The following is a 16,978-nucleotide window of genomic DNA, read 5'->3' as shown; positions in this document are numbered from 1 at the left end:
TCACCCGTAAACGAATTTCAGATAAGACAGGTAATATTCTAGAATACAGAATCTATTTGAATTGTCCTTCTCATTATTAAAAAGTGGGTCTCCTATACTGTTATTCCGTATATGCAGCAATTTCAAAGGCTGGCAAAAATTAGGATGCACTCCAATACACATTTGAAGAGACGTGAAAAACAAAAAAAAATAAAATATAAAAACACAGCAGGATCTTTAGTATAAAAACCAGACTTGCTAATGTAACCTCAATGTAATCACATTGTACAGCTCCTGCACCTCCTCCTCCTCCTCTTCGGCCTCCATCTCTGAAATTACCACATCAGTCGCAAGCTGGAAGCACTGCAGCACTGCCTCAGCCAAGCGGCAACAGGCTGTGCTGAAGATAGTATGCAAATTGTCTATTCAGGGTGGAAGAGGACTAGAACTCTCCAACTAGTGCCACCTATTGGAAGTAGCAATCCTAAAAGCCAATATTGACCCTTTAATGAACCTTGTCACATGACTTAGGATAAAAGCCAAGACCAGAAACTCAGTTTGCAGACACTGTGTTTCAGGGTACTGCCCCTTGTCAGTGCAAAGTGTGAGTTCTGGTTTGGCTGGGTGAGAGGCGTCAGACCGGTATCTAAGAAGTAACGTTTCTCCTTGTGGAGAGCGACATGCTTATGCTTAGGTGACAAACTGCACACCGCTGCAGAGTTGTTGAAAGCTGTAACAGAGCAGCCAGATCTGTGGCTCTCACCGCTGAACAAACAGCCAGGCATGGTCGTGTGTGACAATGGCCAGAGCCTGGTGGTGGAGAAATGACAGCCGGAGTAGATACAGTTTCCCTCTATGCTAGTCCTTCCACCGACCTAAAGAATTTGGCTGTGGTGAAATACAACTCTCACTGAGAAGCAGACCTGGCTAAGAAAAGTCTGTGTGAAGGTTCCCAGACAATGTATGGCGGCTTTTTTTACAGTGGACTGGCTCCTGCAATCTATAAGATTGCAATCTATAAGATCCCTTTGCTGGCTCCCAATTGCCCAGCGTATGCAGTTCAAACTACTAACACTGACCTACAAAGCCATTCATAACCTTTCTCGTCCGTACATCTCTGAACTAATCTCCACAGAGATTAGCCACCACATTGGGATCCTTCAGACGGAACCTGAAAACCCATCTCTTCAAGACAGCTTACAGCCTGCCTTTACCTTGCTGCCACCTCAACACCACCGGAGCTACTGCAACCCCCCAACCTACTGTCTCCTTCCTCACCATCCTGTAGAATGTAAGCCTGCAAGGGCAGCGTCTATAAGACTTAAGATGCAATCTGGCACCTTGTCAAAGCACAATTCTGTTCTCCCTCTGATATCTAACAATAACAAACAGGTAATGCTGAAAAAACTTGCACCTACTGCCACTCAGTGTCTTCAGCTCCTTTGTGAGAAACTAATGTTTGGGCAGCCACTCAGTCTACCAAATAAAATTCTTGAGAAGGAAATTGTGGATGGCTTCGCTTCTGGTACTGGGTGCACTGCAAATACCATGGCGTGAGATAATTCACTGGAAATATTCCTGGCTGGATGGAGCCAAGCTCATTCCCACAGAAAAGTACCAGAAAGCTAAGGAGATGGTGGCCTCTATCATCATGAATAATTTGCTCGTTGTCTAGGAGACTGACCACTGATGCTGTCTACCTTGTGAACATTGTGTTGAAGCTTCATTGGCCCAGGGCCCGCAATCCTATGCATCAGGAAGACGTGTTCCGTCCCAGGGACCGGACTGGGTTCCGGTTTTCGCAATATTAACCCAGTGCGTTGTCAGTGAGATGTAACGTCCCTGGTCACAAGCATTTGTCCACATGTCTGCGGTTAGGCGGCCCTTCCCAATAACTGAGTTGGTGAGGGCACGGGAAATGTTCTGGGACATGTGCTTGTGTAAGGTGAGGATGCCACACTGGGAGAAATAGTGTCGGCTGGGCACCGAGGGCCAGCCGCCACCATGAGGTTGTGGAAAGCTTCCATCTCCACGAGCCTAAAAAGCTGAATTTTTGGTGCAAGCATTCGAGAAATGTGGCAGTTTAGTATTGTGGCCTGTGGGTGGGTGGGTGGCTGACTGCATATTTGTGCTTGCATTCAAGGACTGGGGTAGGGACAACTGAATGCCGCGCTGGGACAAGGATGTGGACATGGTTGCTGACGGTGATGGTTGCAAGTGTACAATGACAGGTGAAGGGTGGGAGGCATCTTCGCCTGCACCATAGACAGGGGATTGGCGTGCACGCACAACAGCGGAACAGGCAGTGGTGTCACCCACAGGCACTGTTTCTGGACCCTGGCGTTTGGCCAAACTAGTCCTATGCGTTGGGAAGACATGTTCCGTCCCAGGGTCCGACTGGGTTCCAGCTTCCACAATATTAACCCAGTGTGTTGTCAGTGAGATGTACCATCTCTGGTCACAAGCACTTGTCCACGTGTCTGTGGTTAGGCGGTCCTTTCCAGTAACTGCGCTGGTGAGGGTACGAGTAATGTACTGGGACCCGTGCTTGTATAAGGCGGGACGACACTGGGAGATATAGTTGCGGCTAGGGACTGAGTACCGAAAGCCAGCCACCGCCATGAGGTTGCGGAAAGCTTCCGCCTCCACGAGCCTAAAAGGCAACATTTCTAATGCAAGCAGTCGAGAAATGTGGCAGTTTAGTATTGTGGCCTGTGGGTGGTTGGTTGTGTATTTGTGCCTGCGTTCAAAGAACGGGGGTAGGGACAACTGAACGCTGCGCTGGGACAAGGACGTGGACATGATTGCTGATGGTAATGGTTGCAAGTGTGCAACGACAGGTGCAGGGTGGGAGGCATTTTTGCCTGCATCATGAATGGAGACTTGGCGTACACGTACAACAGGGGAAGAGGCAGTGGTGTCACCCGCCGACACTGTTTCTAGACCCTGGCGTTCGGCCCATTGACTTCATCGTCCACCACCTCATCTTACACTTCCGCACCCTGGTCCTCCTCCTGACTTTCTGTCCATTGTGTCGCATCATCATCCACCTCTTGCGACAGTAATTGCTCTTTCCCACCGTCACCTTGGGTGACCATGGCTGTGCAAAAATTTGGGCATCGCTACATGCGATCTTCTGTTGCCCTGCTTGAAGCGTGCCGGGTGAGAGGCCCGAATCTATAAATGGAAAAGTGAACAGCTCTTCGTTATGTCCAAGTGTGGGATGAGCTGTTTCCGGGTACTCGACATGGTGGGAGGAAGGAGGATCAGGTACTAACCAAAATCCCACAATGTCTGTCTGCTATTAATTCTTCTTCTCTGGTAGATTTCTAAAACTTAACAAGGATAAAACAGAATTCATCATCTTTCCACCATCTCATTCAACCCTCCCATCTGACCTATCTATCAACGTCAATGGCTGTCCACTCTCCCTAGTCCCGCAAGCTTACTGCATTGGGATAACCCTGGACTCTATTCTCTCCTTCAAACCACATATCCAAGCTCTTTCCACTTCCTGCCGACTCCAACTCAAAAATATCTCCCGGATCTGCACATTCCTCAACCACGAATCTGCAAAAGTACTAGTGCACGCCCTTATCACCTTCCGCCTCGACTACTGTAACCTCCTGCTCTGTGGCCTCCCTTCTAACACTCTCGCACCCCTCCAATCTATCATAAACTCTGCTGCCCAACTAATCCACCTGTCCCCCTGCTATTCCCAGGTCTCTCCTCTCTGTCAATCCCTTCACTGGCTTCCCATTGCTCAGAGACTCCAGTTCAAAACCCTAACCAAGGCATACAAAGCCATCAACAACCTGTCTCCTCCATATATCTGTGACCTAGTCTCCTGGTACATACCTGCACGCAACCTCCGATCCTTACAAGATCTCCTTCTCTACTCCCTATTATCTTCTCTTCCCACAATCGCATACAAGATTTCTCCCGTACATACTCTGGATCTCTGTACCCCAACATATCAGACTCTCGCTTACTGTTGAAACCTTCAAAAGGAAACTGAAGACCCAACTCTTCCGACAAGCGTACAACCTGCAGCAACACTCGCTCCACAATACCGCTGCATGACCAGCTCTACCCTGACCTACTGTATCCTCACCCAACCCTTATAGACTGTTTGTGCACCCTCACGGGCACCCTCTCTTCTTGTACCAGTCAGTGACCTTTTTCACATGTAAAGGGCCATGGAATAAATGGCACTATAATAAAAAATAATAATTATACTACTTGTACTCTGGGTCAATTGATGGCACTTTCCTGGTATCTGTCCCTAATTTGATGTGTTTTGTCAGCTTTTGGGCCCATTTGACGGTATTGTGTATGCGTTTGGTTTTGCCCTCCATTGAATCCAATGGCGTTCGGCAATGTTCTGTGAATATTCGACAAATACATCGGCGAATATTGCAAAACCGGTGATCGTAAACTATTATTGAAATATTGGCTCGTCTCTAATCATAAACACCCTTAAAAAAATTATGTGGGCATGGCGGTCACCCTGGTGATATGGTGGTGGAGGATGAGAAGAAGGAAGAGGGCGACATAAAATAGAAGAATTCCTGAAGCATATACCCATGTCTGGGTGTGAAGGGTTGCATAAGAATAGATCCCCCCCGCCCCCCAAAAAAAAAAAAAACCCACTGGATTTAAGTTTATGCTCTGATTCTATCATCTGGTGGTGTTGGGAAGTCTGACCCAATCCAGCTCTTGTTCATTTTGATAACAGTCAGCCTGTCAGCATTGTCAGTTGACAGGTGGATGTGCCTATCAGTTATATCAGTTATAATGCCCCCGGAGCACTAAAAACCATCTCTGACAAAACACTAGCGGTCAGGACCTCCAAGGCTTACAGAGACAGTTCATGCCACGTGTCCAGCTTGGATACCCAACAGTTGTAAGGCACAGAGAGGAATCATGGAGGATGCTGGTACGGTCACCAAGGTAGTCCTTCAGCATCTTGCAAAACATTTCCCTCCTTGTCAGAGTACCCCGTGTATCAGAGCCTGGGCGCTGGGAGGGTCTGAGAAAACTGTCCCAGACCTTTGACAGCGTTCCCCTGCCTCTGCCGCATCTGGTTTGTGTCTCCCTTGCCTGTACTCGTTTGTTGTCCAATGAACTGTCTGTGACATCTGTCACCAGCGTTGTCAGATGAGAATTTTTTTTTTATAATTTTTCAACAAGGGACTGAACTGAATATCTCCAAAAATGAACTCCTGAATTTTACTAACCTACCTATATCTGACTGTTACTAACCTACCTTTACCTGACTTTTACTAACCTACCTATATCTGACTTTTACTAATCTACCTATACCTGACTTTGCAATTTCCTTTAGGTGGTGCCACCATAACTCACACGCCTGCTGTCTTGGAATCATATTTGACACACAACTTTCCTTTATTCCCCAAGGAAAATCACTCAATCGCTCATGTCACCTGCACCTTAAAAACATCTCCAAAATCCGACCTTTTCTCACCTTTGATACTGCAAAAACTCTTACTGTCGCTCTTGTTCAGTACTGCAACTCTCTTCTAATTGGTCTCCCTCTAAACAAACTGCCTCCTCTCCAATCCATTCTGAATGCAGCAGCCAGGGTCATATTTCTATCAAGCCGCTTCACCAATGCCTCTACCCTGTGCCAGTCATTGCACTGGTTACCCATTCACTACAGAAAACAATACAAACGCATCTCTCTCACCCACCAAGCTCTCAACAGTTCTGCACCGCCCTATATCTCATCCCTCATTTCTGTCTATCACCCTTCCCGTGCCCTCCATTCTGCAACTGATCTAAGACTAACATGCTCCTTAATCAGAGCCTCACACTTCCGTCTCCAAGACTTCTCTCCTGCCATGCCAGTTTTCTGTAATGCCCAAAATGCGTACAACGCGAGGGTCACGGTAAAAGCAGTGGAACATAAAGTCAGCCATGTGTGCGAGACTGCCAACAGCCAAGACTTCCCTGTCCTCACCAGGAGGATGACTGTCCATGTTCTTCCTCCTCATTATCACCCAATCCGGGTTGAGATGAGATGAGGCTGGGCTGAGTAGCATCACCCTGTATAATTCTTTGCTTTGCCTGCAATGCCTCCTCTTTAATTGTGAGCAGCGAGCGTTTCAGTAGACAGAGAAGTGAGACGGTGACACTAATTATGGCGTCAGCGCCGCTCACCATCTTGGTGGAGTCCTCAAAGTTTTGGAGGATGGCACAGATGTCAGACATCCATGCCCACTCATCAGCTCTTATGTGCGGAGGCTGACCTGAATTCTGATGGGCGTGTTGAAGCTGGTACTCAACAAGTGCCCTCTGCTGCTCAAAATTATTCCAAACATCTGCAACGTTGATTTAATTCCAATGCGTGTTCACATCACACACCAGTCGTTTAGCTAGAAGCTGCAAATGCTGCTGAAGCACTGCCAGGGTGGCGGAAGCTGTAGGTGACTTTCTGAAATGGGCACACATGCAGCGTACTTTTACAAGCAGCTCTGGCAGTTGAGCACATGGGCCAGGCATGGTACCTGTGCGAGCTTGCCTAGCTTCATAGCCACCATCAGGTTCCGGCCATTGTCACACACGAGCATGCCTGGCTGTAGGTTCAACAGTGACAGCCACAGATCTGCCTTCTCTGTCACAGCTTTCAACAACTCTGCAGCGGTGTGCGGTTTGTCAAATAAGCATACAGTCTTGCTCATTGTTATTGGCACCCATGAAGTTTAAGTACATAATCTGGAATATCTCCTGAAAAAATGAATCAAGTGATGGAGATGGAGGCTGAAGAGGAGGAGGTGGTGCAGGAGCTGTAGAATGTGGGCGCAACCCTAATTAACCCGAGGACGTGTTCCATCCCAGGGTCCGACTGGGTCACGGTTTCTACAATATTAACCCAGTGTGCCATCAGTGAGATGTACCATCCCTGGCCACAAGCACTTGTCCACGTGTTTGTGGTTAGGCGGTCCTTCCCATTAACTGCGTTGGTGAGGGACGGGAAATGTTCTGGGACACGTGCTTGTGTAAGGTGGGGATGCCACACCAGGAGAAATAGTGGCGGCTGGGGACAAATGGCCAGCCACCATGAGGTTGCGGAAAGCTTCAACCTCCACCAGCCTAAAAGGCTAAATTTCTAGTGCCAGCAGTCAAGAAATGTGGCAGTTTAGTATTGTGGCCTGTGGGTGGGTGGGTGGCTGGCTGCATATTTGTGCTTGCATTCCAAGGACTGGGGTAGGGACAAGGACGTGGACATGGTTGCTGACGGTGATGGTTGCAAGTGTGCAATGACAGGTTAAGGGTGGGAGGCATTTTCGCCTGAGACATGGATATGGGATTTGCATGCACGCACAACAGCGGAACAGTGGTGTCACTCGCAGCCACTGTTTCTGGAGCCTGGCGTTCGGCCAAACTAGTCGGATGCTTTGCTGTCTTGTGCCTGAGCATGCTGGTGATGGTCAGGCTGGTAGCTTTGCTGCCCCTGCTGATGCTGGCATGGCAGATGTTGCAAATGGCCTTTTTGGGGTTAACTGGACAGTCAGAGCCAGGCTCTGGAAGACCTAACAGTTGGACTGGCAACTTCTGTTGTTTTGGTGTTTTGGGGAACAGTTGCCCGCCTTGTGTCTGTGGCCACCCTACTGCTTGTTCCTGCCTGTTGTGGTGCTACACCTCCCTCCCCCTCTGCGCTGCTGTCCTCGCTATGCATGTCATCTTGCCAGGTTGGGTCACTGACTTCATCATCCATCACCTTGTCTTACACTTCCACACCCTGGTCCTCCTCCTGACTTTCTGTCCATTGTGTCTCAATATCATCCACCTTTTGCGACATTAATTGCACTTTCCCACCTTCACCTTCGTGTGACCATGGTTGCTGAAATATTTGGGCATCTCTACATGCGATCTTTTGTTGCGAGAAATAGAAAATGGAAATGGAAAGATGAACAAAAGAGCTCTTCGGAGTGTCCAAGTGTGGAATCAGTTGTCTCAGGGCACTCGAAATTGTGGGAGGAAGGAGAATCAGGGTGAGGAATATGCCGACTCCAAGTAAAAAAAATCTCTCCTCAAACAAGAATCTGCAAAAACAATTGTGCATGCCCTCATCATCTCCCGCCTTGATTACTGCAACCTCATGCTCTGTGGCCTCCTTTCTAACAGTCTCGCACCCCTCTAATCTATCCTAAACTCTCTTGCCCGACTAATCCACCTGTCCCCCCCGCTATTCCCTGGCCTCTCCCCTCTGTCAATCCCATCACTGGCTCCCCATTGCCCAGAGACTGTCAAAACCCTAATCTTGGCATGCCAAGCCATCCCCAACCTGTCTCCTACATACATCTGTGACCTAGTCTCCAGGTACTTAACTGCATGCAACCTCCGATTGTCACGGGTGTGTCAGAGGTAACAGACAGTCACCCTGCAGTAGGTTGCAGGAGATCTCTACGTTTGGCAATGCAGACAGCTTCTTAGTTAAGAGGCTGTCTTTAGGACCGAGCGGTTATCTCTCTCTTTCTAATTAGCTCTCTTCCTGGGTGTATATATACCTGGTGTGTCTGAGAGGTAGTCGCCGGCTATATCCATTTCTACTTGTGAAGCTTAACAGGAGCAGTACTTTGTCCACTCTGGAGCTTGAGGCCATGTGCTTATTTGGAGTTCATCTAAAGCTAAGCCATTTCCCCTGCGTTGTCCACCCTTGTTGTCTATAGAGTTTTAGTGGAGGTTGACTTGCGCTCATCTCCTTCCATCCCTAGCTGTAGCCATACACCAGGGAGAGTAGAGCGATGCACGCGTGCGGGGATTGCTGAGGAGGCAATATCGGGACATTAGGGGAGACAGGGTGACGCTAGACCAGACTAGGAGGTCTCCACTTCCCCCTTTCCATGGTGTCTGGGCTCCCTTTCCCTTTTCCCTCTGTGTTGAACTAAGTCTTTCCCACACCTGGCGTGACAACAATCCTCACAAGATCTCCTTCTCTACTCCACTCTTATCTCCTCTTCCCACAATCGCATAGAAGATTTGTCCTGTGCATCCCCCTACTCTGGAACTCTCTACCCCAACATATCAGCCTCTCTCCTACTGTGGAAACCTTCTTCCCCATGCCATGCTGATCCCGTGTCATTTCAGCACTGTTCCCATCGATTAGGGCAATTTTTAGGCCTCCCTGCAGACCTCCGAAAAAATGCTTGAGTTTCCCATAGACTTACTGTACATTTGGCTCGTTGCTCAGGTCGAACACCCGAGCATACCAATTTGCTCGACCCGAGCAATGAGCTCCCAAGCATTTTAGTGCTCGCTCATCACTAGAAAAGACCTTTTAGAAAAGTGCATGCAGAGAGGATGCAGTAGAAAGTAATTATCCTGTCTCCTAAACTGTGCACTTCTAAAAGGTCTTTTGAGAAATCAGTAGGAATCTCGGAACCCAGCCCCACGCCAATATGCTCAAAATTAATGGAGCTAAAACATGATATCTCCCAAAAGTTAAAAAAATACCTTAATTGTTTAATAGTGCTATTGTCTACACCTTATCAGTACTGTAGTTCCTGCATTGTCCGCACTCTGATGATAGCTGGTAAAAATAACTCCTAGTATCTCCTTACCATTGTTAAAGACATACTGGGAGCTGAAATTTCATGCGATACAATTGTAAGTTGGGCTGACCTGACATTGCAATTGTTCACTGTACTAAACTTAGTGATGTACCGACGATGGTTTTGGTGATGTAGTCGTGTACCAACGGTGGTTCTGGTGATGTAGTCGTGTACTGACGGTGGTTCTGCTGATGTAGTCGTGTACCGATGGTAGTTCTGCTGATGTAGTCATGTACCGAAGGTGGTTCTGGTGATGTACTCATGAACCGATGTTGGTTCTGGTGATGTAGTTGTGTACCGACAGTGGTTCTGGTAATGTAGTCATCTAGATGTAGCAATATTTAATTTATTAGACTTGATAGTAAATCATTATAAGGTCAGTGTGCCAGACTAAAAGTATAGCCTTCTGAATGAGGCCATATATGTCAGCTAAACAAGTACTTAACTAAAGCCCCCATACGCTATAGACAGTTGTCCCATCATTCGGCTGAAAGCTATCTTACCCGACTCTTCAGTACACAGGAGCACTCACTTTGTGGAGCTCTCTTGTGTTCTCTATAAGAGAACTGCTGCTAAAAATCTTTGGTGGTGTGCTTATTAGTGACGAGCGAGCGTGCTTGTCACTGCTCGGTACTCGCCAGAGCATCTCACTGCTCAAGATGCTTGGCGCTCCTCTAGTAATTCCGGGATGCTCAGGTGGGAGCTCGGGTCCCCTACCCACATGTTTGGCGTTCTTTAGAGAGCCAATTAACAATCAGAGTTTACCTGCCAATCACTGTAATGCCGTAGCCATGTTGGTTGTGGCATTACAGTGATTGGCTGGCCGCATTGCATCATCAGGTCTGTAAAAAACCTGGTGACCCTATGCTCGTCACAGTGTATCCCGGAAACAGGCAGAATAATCCTGATTATTTGGTTAAAAAGAAATACAGTACTCCATTTCACTTCTCCATTTGCAGAGAAACTTTTCGATCACATCACACGTGATTGCATTTTACTGCAGTAATAATCGTGACATTTTTTTCCACTCCATTTAAAGTTAGCCATCTGTGTTTTATTGAACCTATTCACACACACACAATACTATACTACAAGACCACAGCCTAAAACCATGGTCATCACACATGATCGCATATGACTGCGGTAATAATTCAGACATTTTTTGGAGAGTGCCAAATATTCCACTCCATTTAAAGTCAGCTATATGTGTTTTGTTGAACCTATTCACAGTTGGTCGCTGACCAATACTATGCTACAAGGCTACAGCCTAAAACCATGATCGTCACATGTGATCGCAAATTACTGCGGTAATAATTCAGACATTTTGTGGAGCGTGCCAAATATTGCACTTCATTTAAAGTTAGCCATCTGTGTTTTATTGAACCTATTCATACTTGGTCGCTGACCAATACTATACTACAAGTCCAAAGCCTAAAACAGTGGTCGTCACACGTGAACGCATATTACTGGGGTAATAATTCAGACATTATGTGGAGCGTGCCATATATTACACTCCATTTTACTGTCGCAAGAGGTGGATGATGATGAGACACAATTGCCAGAAAGTCAGGAGGAGGACCAGGGTGCAGAAGTGGAAGACAAGGTGGTAGATGATGAAGTCACTGACCAAACCTGGCAAGGTGACATGCAGAGCGAGGACAGCAGCACACAGGGGGAGGGAGGCATAGCACCAAAACAGGCAGGAACAAACAGTGGGGTGACCATAGACACAAGGCGGGCAACTGTTCCCCGGAACACCAACACGACGGAAGGTGCCAGTCCAACTGTTAGGTCTTCCCGAGTCTGGTTCTTTTTTAAAGACTGTCCAGATAACCCCAAAAAGTCCATTTGCAACATCTTCCAGGCCAGCATCAGCAGGGGCAGCAAAACTACCAGCATGCTCAGGCACATGACAGCAAAGCACCCGACTAGATGGGCCGAACACCAGGGTCCAGAAACAGTGTCTGCAGGTGACACCACTGCTTGTTCTGCTGTTGTGCGTGCACATCAAACCCCTGTGCATGGCGCAGGCGAAGATGCCTCCCGCCCTGCACCTGTCGTTGTACACTTGCAACCATCACCGTTCACGTTCTTGTCCCAGCGCAGCGTTCAGTTGTCCCTACCCCAGTTCTTGGAACGCAAGCGCAAATATACAGCCAATGCCCCACAGGCCACACTACTAAACTCACACATTTCTAAAATGCTTGCGCTTGAAATGTTGCCTTTTAGGCTTGTGGAAACTGAATCTTTCCGCAACCTGATGGCGGCGGCCGTCCCTCGGTACTCGGTCCCCAGCTGCCACTATTTCTCCCGGTGTGCCATCCCCGCATTACACAAGCACGTGTCCCAGAATATAAGCCGTGCCTTCAACAATGCAGTTACTGGGAAGGTCCACCTAACCACAGACACATGGACAAGTGCTTGTGACCAGGAATGGTACATCTCGCTGACGGTACACTGGGTTAATATAGTAGAAGTCGGGACCCAGTCGGACCTTGGGACGGAACACGTCCTCCTGACGCCGAGGACTGTTGGCCCTGTGTCAATCAGGGTTGCCCCCACATTCTAGGGCTCCTGCACCTCCTCCTCCTCCTCAGCCGCCATCTCCGAAATTACCACATCAGTCGCAAGCTGAAAGCACTGCAGCAATGCCTTGGCCAAGCGGCAACAGGCACTGCTGAAGCTAATATGCTTAGGGGACAAACCGAACACTTCTGAAGAGTTGTTGACAGCTGTAACAGAGCAAGCAGATCTGTGGCTGTCACCAGTGAACCTACAGCCAGGCATGGTTGTGTGTGACAATGGCCAGAACCTGGTGGCGGCTCTGATGCTAGGCAAGCTCGCACACGTACCATGCCTGGCCCATATGCTTAACTTAGTGGTTCAGCGGTTTCTCAAAACCTACCCGGATCAGCTTGATCTGCTTGTGAAAGTACGCCGCATTTATGCACATTTCAGAAAGTCACCTACAGCTTCCGCCGCCCTCACCATGCTTCAGCAGCATTTGCAGCTTCCAGCTCACCAACTGGTGTGCAATGTCACCACGCGTTGAAACAACCTTGCAGATGTTGGGAAGGATTTATTAGCAGAAGAGGGCAGTTCTTGAGTGCCAGCTTCAACACGCCCGTCGGCATTCAGGTCAGCCTCCGCACATGAGAACTAAGGAGTGGGCATGGATGTCAGACATCTGTGCCATCCTCCAAAACTTTGAGGACTCCACCGAGATGGTGAGCGGCGATGACACCATAATTAGCGTCACCATCCCACTTCGCTGTCTTCTGAAACGCTCGCTGCTCACAAATAAAGAGGAATTGTAGGCACAGCACGATGAGATGGAGCAAGGAACCATGCAGGGTGATTCCACACAGCCCAGCCTCACCTCATCCCAACATGGATTGGGTGCTAATGGGGAGGAGAAAGAGGATGAGGAGGAACAGGAGTTGGTTTCTTGCGCTACCGACGTTACTACTAGTGATGAGCGAACGTGCTTGCCACTGCTCGGTACTCGCCCGAGCATCACTGTGCTTGATGAGTATATCCGGATTGCTCGGGTGGGAACTCGGGTCCCCTCCCTGCATGTTTGGCACTCTTTATGCAGGGATTGCCTGCCATGCACTGTAATGCCGTAGCCATGTTGGTTGTGGGCATTACAGTGATTGGCTGGCTGCACAGCATCATCAGGTGTATATAAGATCGGGCGCCGCCATGCTCGTCACAGTCTACCCTGGAATCAGGCAGAGTAGGGAGAGGTGCTGCTGCGTCAGGGAGTGATTTGCTTGTTTATAGTTAGTATACGTATTCCACAACATATATTTATACCCCTCTGAACTAACAGTCCTTCTGAGGACTAATCCAGCTGCATATAATCCATGCTAGGCAGGCAGACAGTGTATGTTGCAGACTGCAGTGCATGATACAGCACAAGAGGGTCCCTTGAACGTCCTGTCTGCTGCTGCTGTAATAATTACAGATATTTCTAGACATAGAAAGGCAATTTTTGTTATCTTAATCCTGTTTATTTGCTTAAAAAGCAATCCAGAGTGCACCATTTTTCTGCTCACTGCAGAATCAAGACAGATCTGATCCATATTTCAGCGATAAAAATCCAGAAATTTGAACTGAACTTGGAAAATATTGGCCTCCTTTTCCATTCTGTTGCAGCATGTCTGTGAAGCTATTCACACTAGGTCTCCGTGTAGAATAATATTAATAAATTACAGGTCTACAATTTAAAGCCGTGGTTCTCTGTCAGACATATCACCGAAAAGACTTCAAAAATCATATATTTCTTCCATTTTCATTCCGTTGCAGTGTGTCAGTGAAGCTATTCACACTACTTCTCCGTGTAGAATAATATTAGTAAATTACAGGCCTACAATTTAAAGACGTGGTTCTCTGTCAAACATATCACTGAAAAGACTTCAAAAATCATACATTTCTTCCATTTTCATTCCGTTGCAGTGTGTCGGTGAAGCTATTCACACTAAGTCTCTGTGTAGAATAATATTAATAAATTACAGGCCTACAATTTAAAGCCGTGGTTCTCTGTCAGACATATCACCTAAAAGACAGTTAAAAAATCATACATTTCTTCCATTTTCATTCCGTTGCAGTGTGTCGGTGAAGCTATTCAAACTAGGCCTCTGTGTAGAATAACATTAGTAAATTACAGGCCTACAATTTAAAGCCGTGGTTCTCTGTCAGACATATCACCGAAAAGACTTCAAAAATCATACATAGCTTCCATTTTCATTCCGTTGCAGTGTGTCGGTGAAGCTATTCACCCTACTTCTCCGTGTAGAATAATATTAGTAAATTACAGGCCTGCTATTTAAAATCGTGGTTCTCTGGCAGATGTATCACATATAACTGGATTCCAAAATCAGCCATTTCTCGTGAATGTGGAAAATATTGTCCTCCATTTAAAATAGGCAAGGTGCGTGGCAAAGGACGGGGAAGTGGACGTGATGGTGATGGTGCATGCAGAGGCCGAGGACGTGGCTGTGGGCAAGGTGAAATTGTGCCACAACAAACACCCATCTTGTCACTCAACCTTCCTGTCCCAATTACTAGGGGACTGTAGAGCACCACTATCGAACACAGAGCAGTGTGATAAGGTTATTGGTTGGATAGCAGATAATGCTTCCAGATACTTGGCCACCACCACCACCACCCTGTCCTCCACACGGTCAAGTCTCAGTAGCCGTGAGTCTGGACTGCATATTCCTCACCCTTATCCTCCTTCCTCCCACCATGCCGAGTGCCCGGAGACAACTGATCTCACACTTGGACACTCAGAAGAGATGTTCACTTTTCCATTTGTAGATTCAGGCCTGTCGCCCGGCCAGCTTCAAGCGAGTCAAGAGGAGAACGCGTGTAGCGATGCCCAAATATTGGAGCAGCCACGGTCACACGAAGGCGACAGTGGTAAAGTGCAATTACTGTTGCAAGAGGTGGATGATGACGATGATGATGAGACACAATTGCCAGAAAGTCAGGAGGAGGACCAGGGTGCGGAAGTGGATGACGAGGTGGTGAATGAGATAGTAACTGATCCAAACTGGCAGGGGGACACACAGAGCGAGGACAGCAGCACACAGGGGTAGGGAGGCGTAGCCCCACAACAGGCAGGAATAAGCAGTGTGGTGGCTGCAGACACAAGGTGGGAAAGCGTTCCTCCTAATGCCAACACGACGGAAGTTGCCAGTACAACTGTTAGGTCTTTCTGAGTCTGGTTGTTTTTTTGAAAACTCTACAGAAAACCCCAAAAAGGCCATTTGCACCACCTACCATGCCAGCATCAGCAGGGGTAGCAAAACTAGCAGCCTGACCACCACCAGTATGATCAAGCACCGGATGAAGTGGGCCGAACCCCAGGGTCCAGCAACAGTGTCTGCAGGTGACACCATTGATTCTTCCCCTGTTGTGCATGCACGCCAATCCCCTGTCCATGGCGCATGCCAAGATGCCTTCCGCCCTGCACCTGTCGTTGCACACTCTCAAGTAGCACCATCAGCAAGCACGTCCACGTTCTTGTTCCAGCGCAGCGTTCAGTTGTCCCTACCCCAGTCCTTGGAACGCAAGCGCAAATACGCCCCACAGGCCACACTACTAAATTCACACATTTCGTGAATGCTTGCGCTTGAAATGTTGCTTTTAGGCTTGTGGAGACAGAAGCTTTCCACAACCTGATGGCGGTGGCAGTCCCTCGGTACTCAGCCCCCAGCTGCCACTATTTCTCCCAGTGTGCCGTCCCCGCATTACACGAGCACGTGTCCCACAATATTAGACGTGCCCTCAACCACACAGTTACTGGGAAAGTCCACCTAACCACAGACATGTGGACAAGTGCTTGTGTGCAGGGATGGTACATCTCGTTGACGGCACACTGGGTTAATATAGTGGAATCTGGGACCCAGTTGGACCTTGGGACGGAACACGTCCTCCCGACGACGAGGATTGCGAGCCCTGGGTCAATCAAGGTTGCCCCCACATTCTACAGCTCCTGCATCTCCTCCTCCTCTTCAACATCCATCTCCGAAATGACCACATCAGTAGCAAGCTGGAAGAACTGCAGCACTGCCTCGTCCAAGCAGAAATAGGCTGTGCTGAAACTAATATGCTTAGGTGACAAACCACACAACGCTGAAGAGTTGTGGACAGCTCTGAAAGAGCAGGCAGATCTGTGGCTGACACCGCTGACCCTACAGCCAGACAAGCTCGCACACGTACCATGCCTGGCCCATGTGCTTAGCCTCGTGGTTCAGCGATTTCTCAAAACCTACCGGATCTGTCAGATCAGCTTGTCAAAGTACGCCGCCTGTGTGCCCCTTTTAGAAAGTTAGCTACAGCTTCCGCCGCCCTTGCCATGCTTCAGCAGCATTTGCAGCTTTCAGCTCACCTACTGATCTGCAATGTCTCCACGCATTGGAACTCTATATTGCAGATGTTGGGAAGGATTTGTGAGAAGAGGGCAGTTGTTGACTACCAGCATCAACAAGGCCGTTGGTATTCAGGTCAGACTCCACACATAAAACCTCAGGAGTGGACATGGATGTCAGACATCTCTACCATCCTCCAAAACTTTGAGGACTTCACCAAGATGGTGAGCGGCGATGACGCCATAATTAGTGTCACCATCCCGCTTCTCTGTCTTCTGAAACGCTCTCTGCTCGCAATTAAAGAGGATGCATTGCAGGCAGAGCATGATGAGATGGAGCAAGGAACCATACAGGCTGATTACACAAAGCCCAGCCTCATCTCATCCCAACGTGGATTGGGTGACAATGAGGAAGAGGAGGAGGAGGAAGAACAGGAACTAGTTTCCTGCGCTATAGACGGTACTACCTGCACAACTGTCATACCGTCTGTTCAGCGTGGATGGCCTGAGGACAGGGAAGAGGAGGAGGATGATGAGGAGG

Source organism: Phyllobates terribilis, unplaced genomic scaffold (assembly GCF_046119375.1).
Source record: "Phyllobates terribilis strain yellow unplaced genomic scaffold, ASM4611937v1 Scaffold_11__3_contigs__length_659146591, whole genome shotgun sequence".
Lineage (NCBI taxonomy): Eukaryota > Metazoa > Chordata > Amphibia > Anura > Dendrobatidae > Phyllobates > Phyllobates terribilis.
This window is presented reverse-complemented; position numbering follows the sequence as displayed.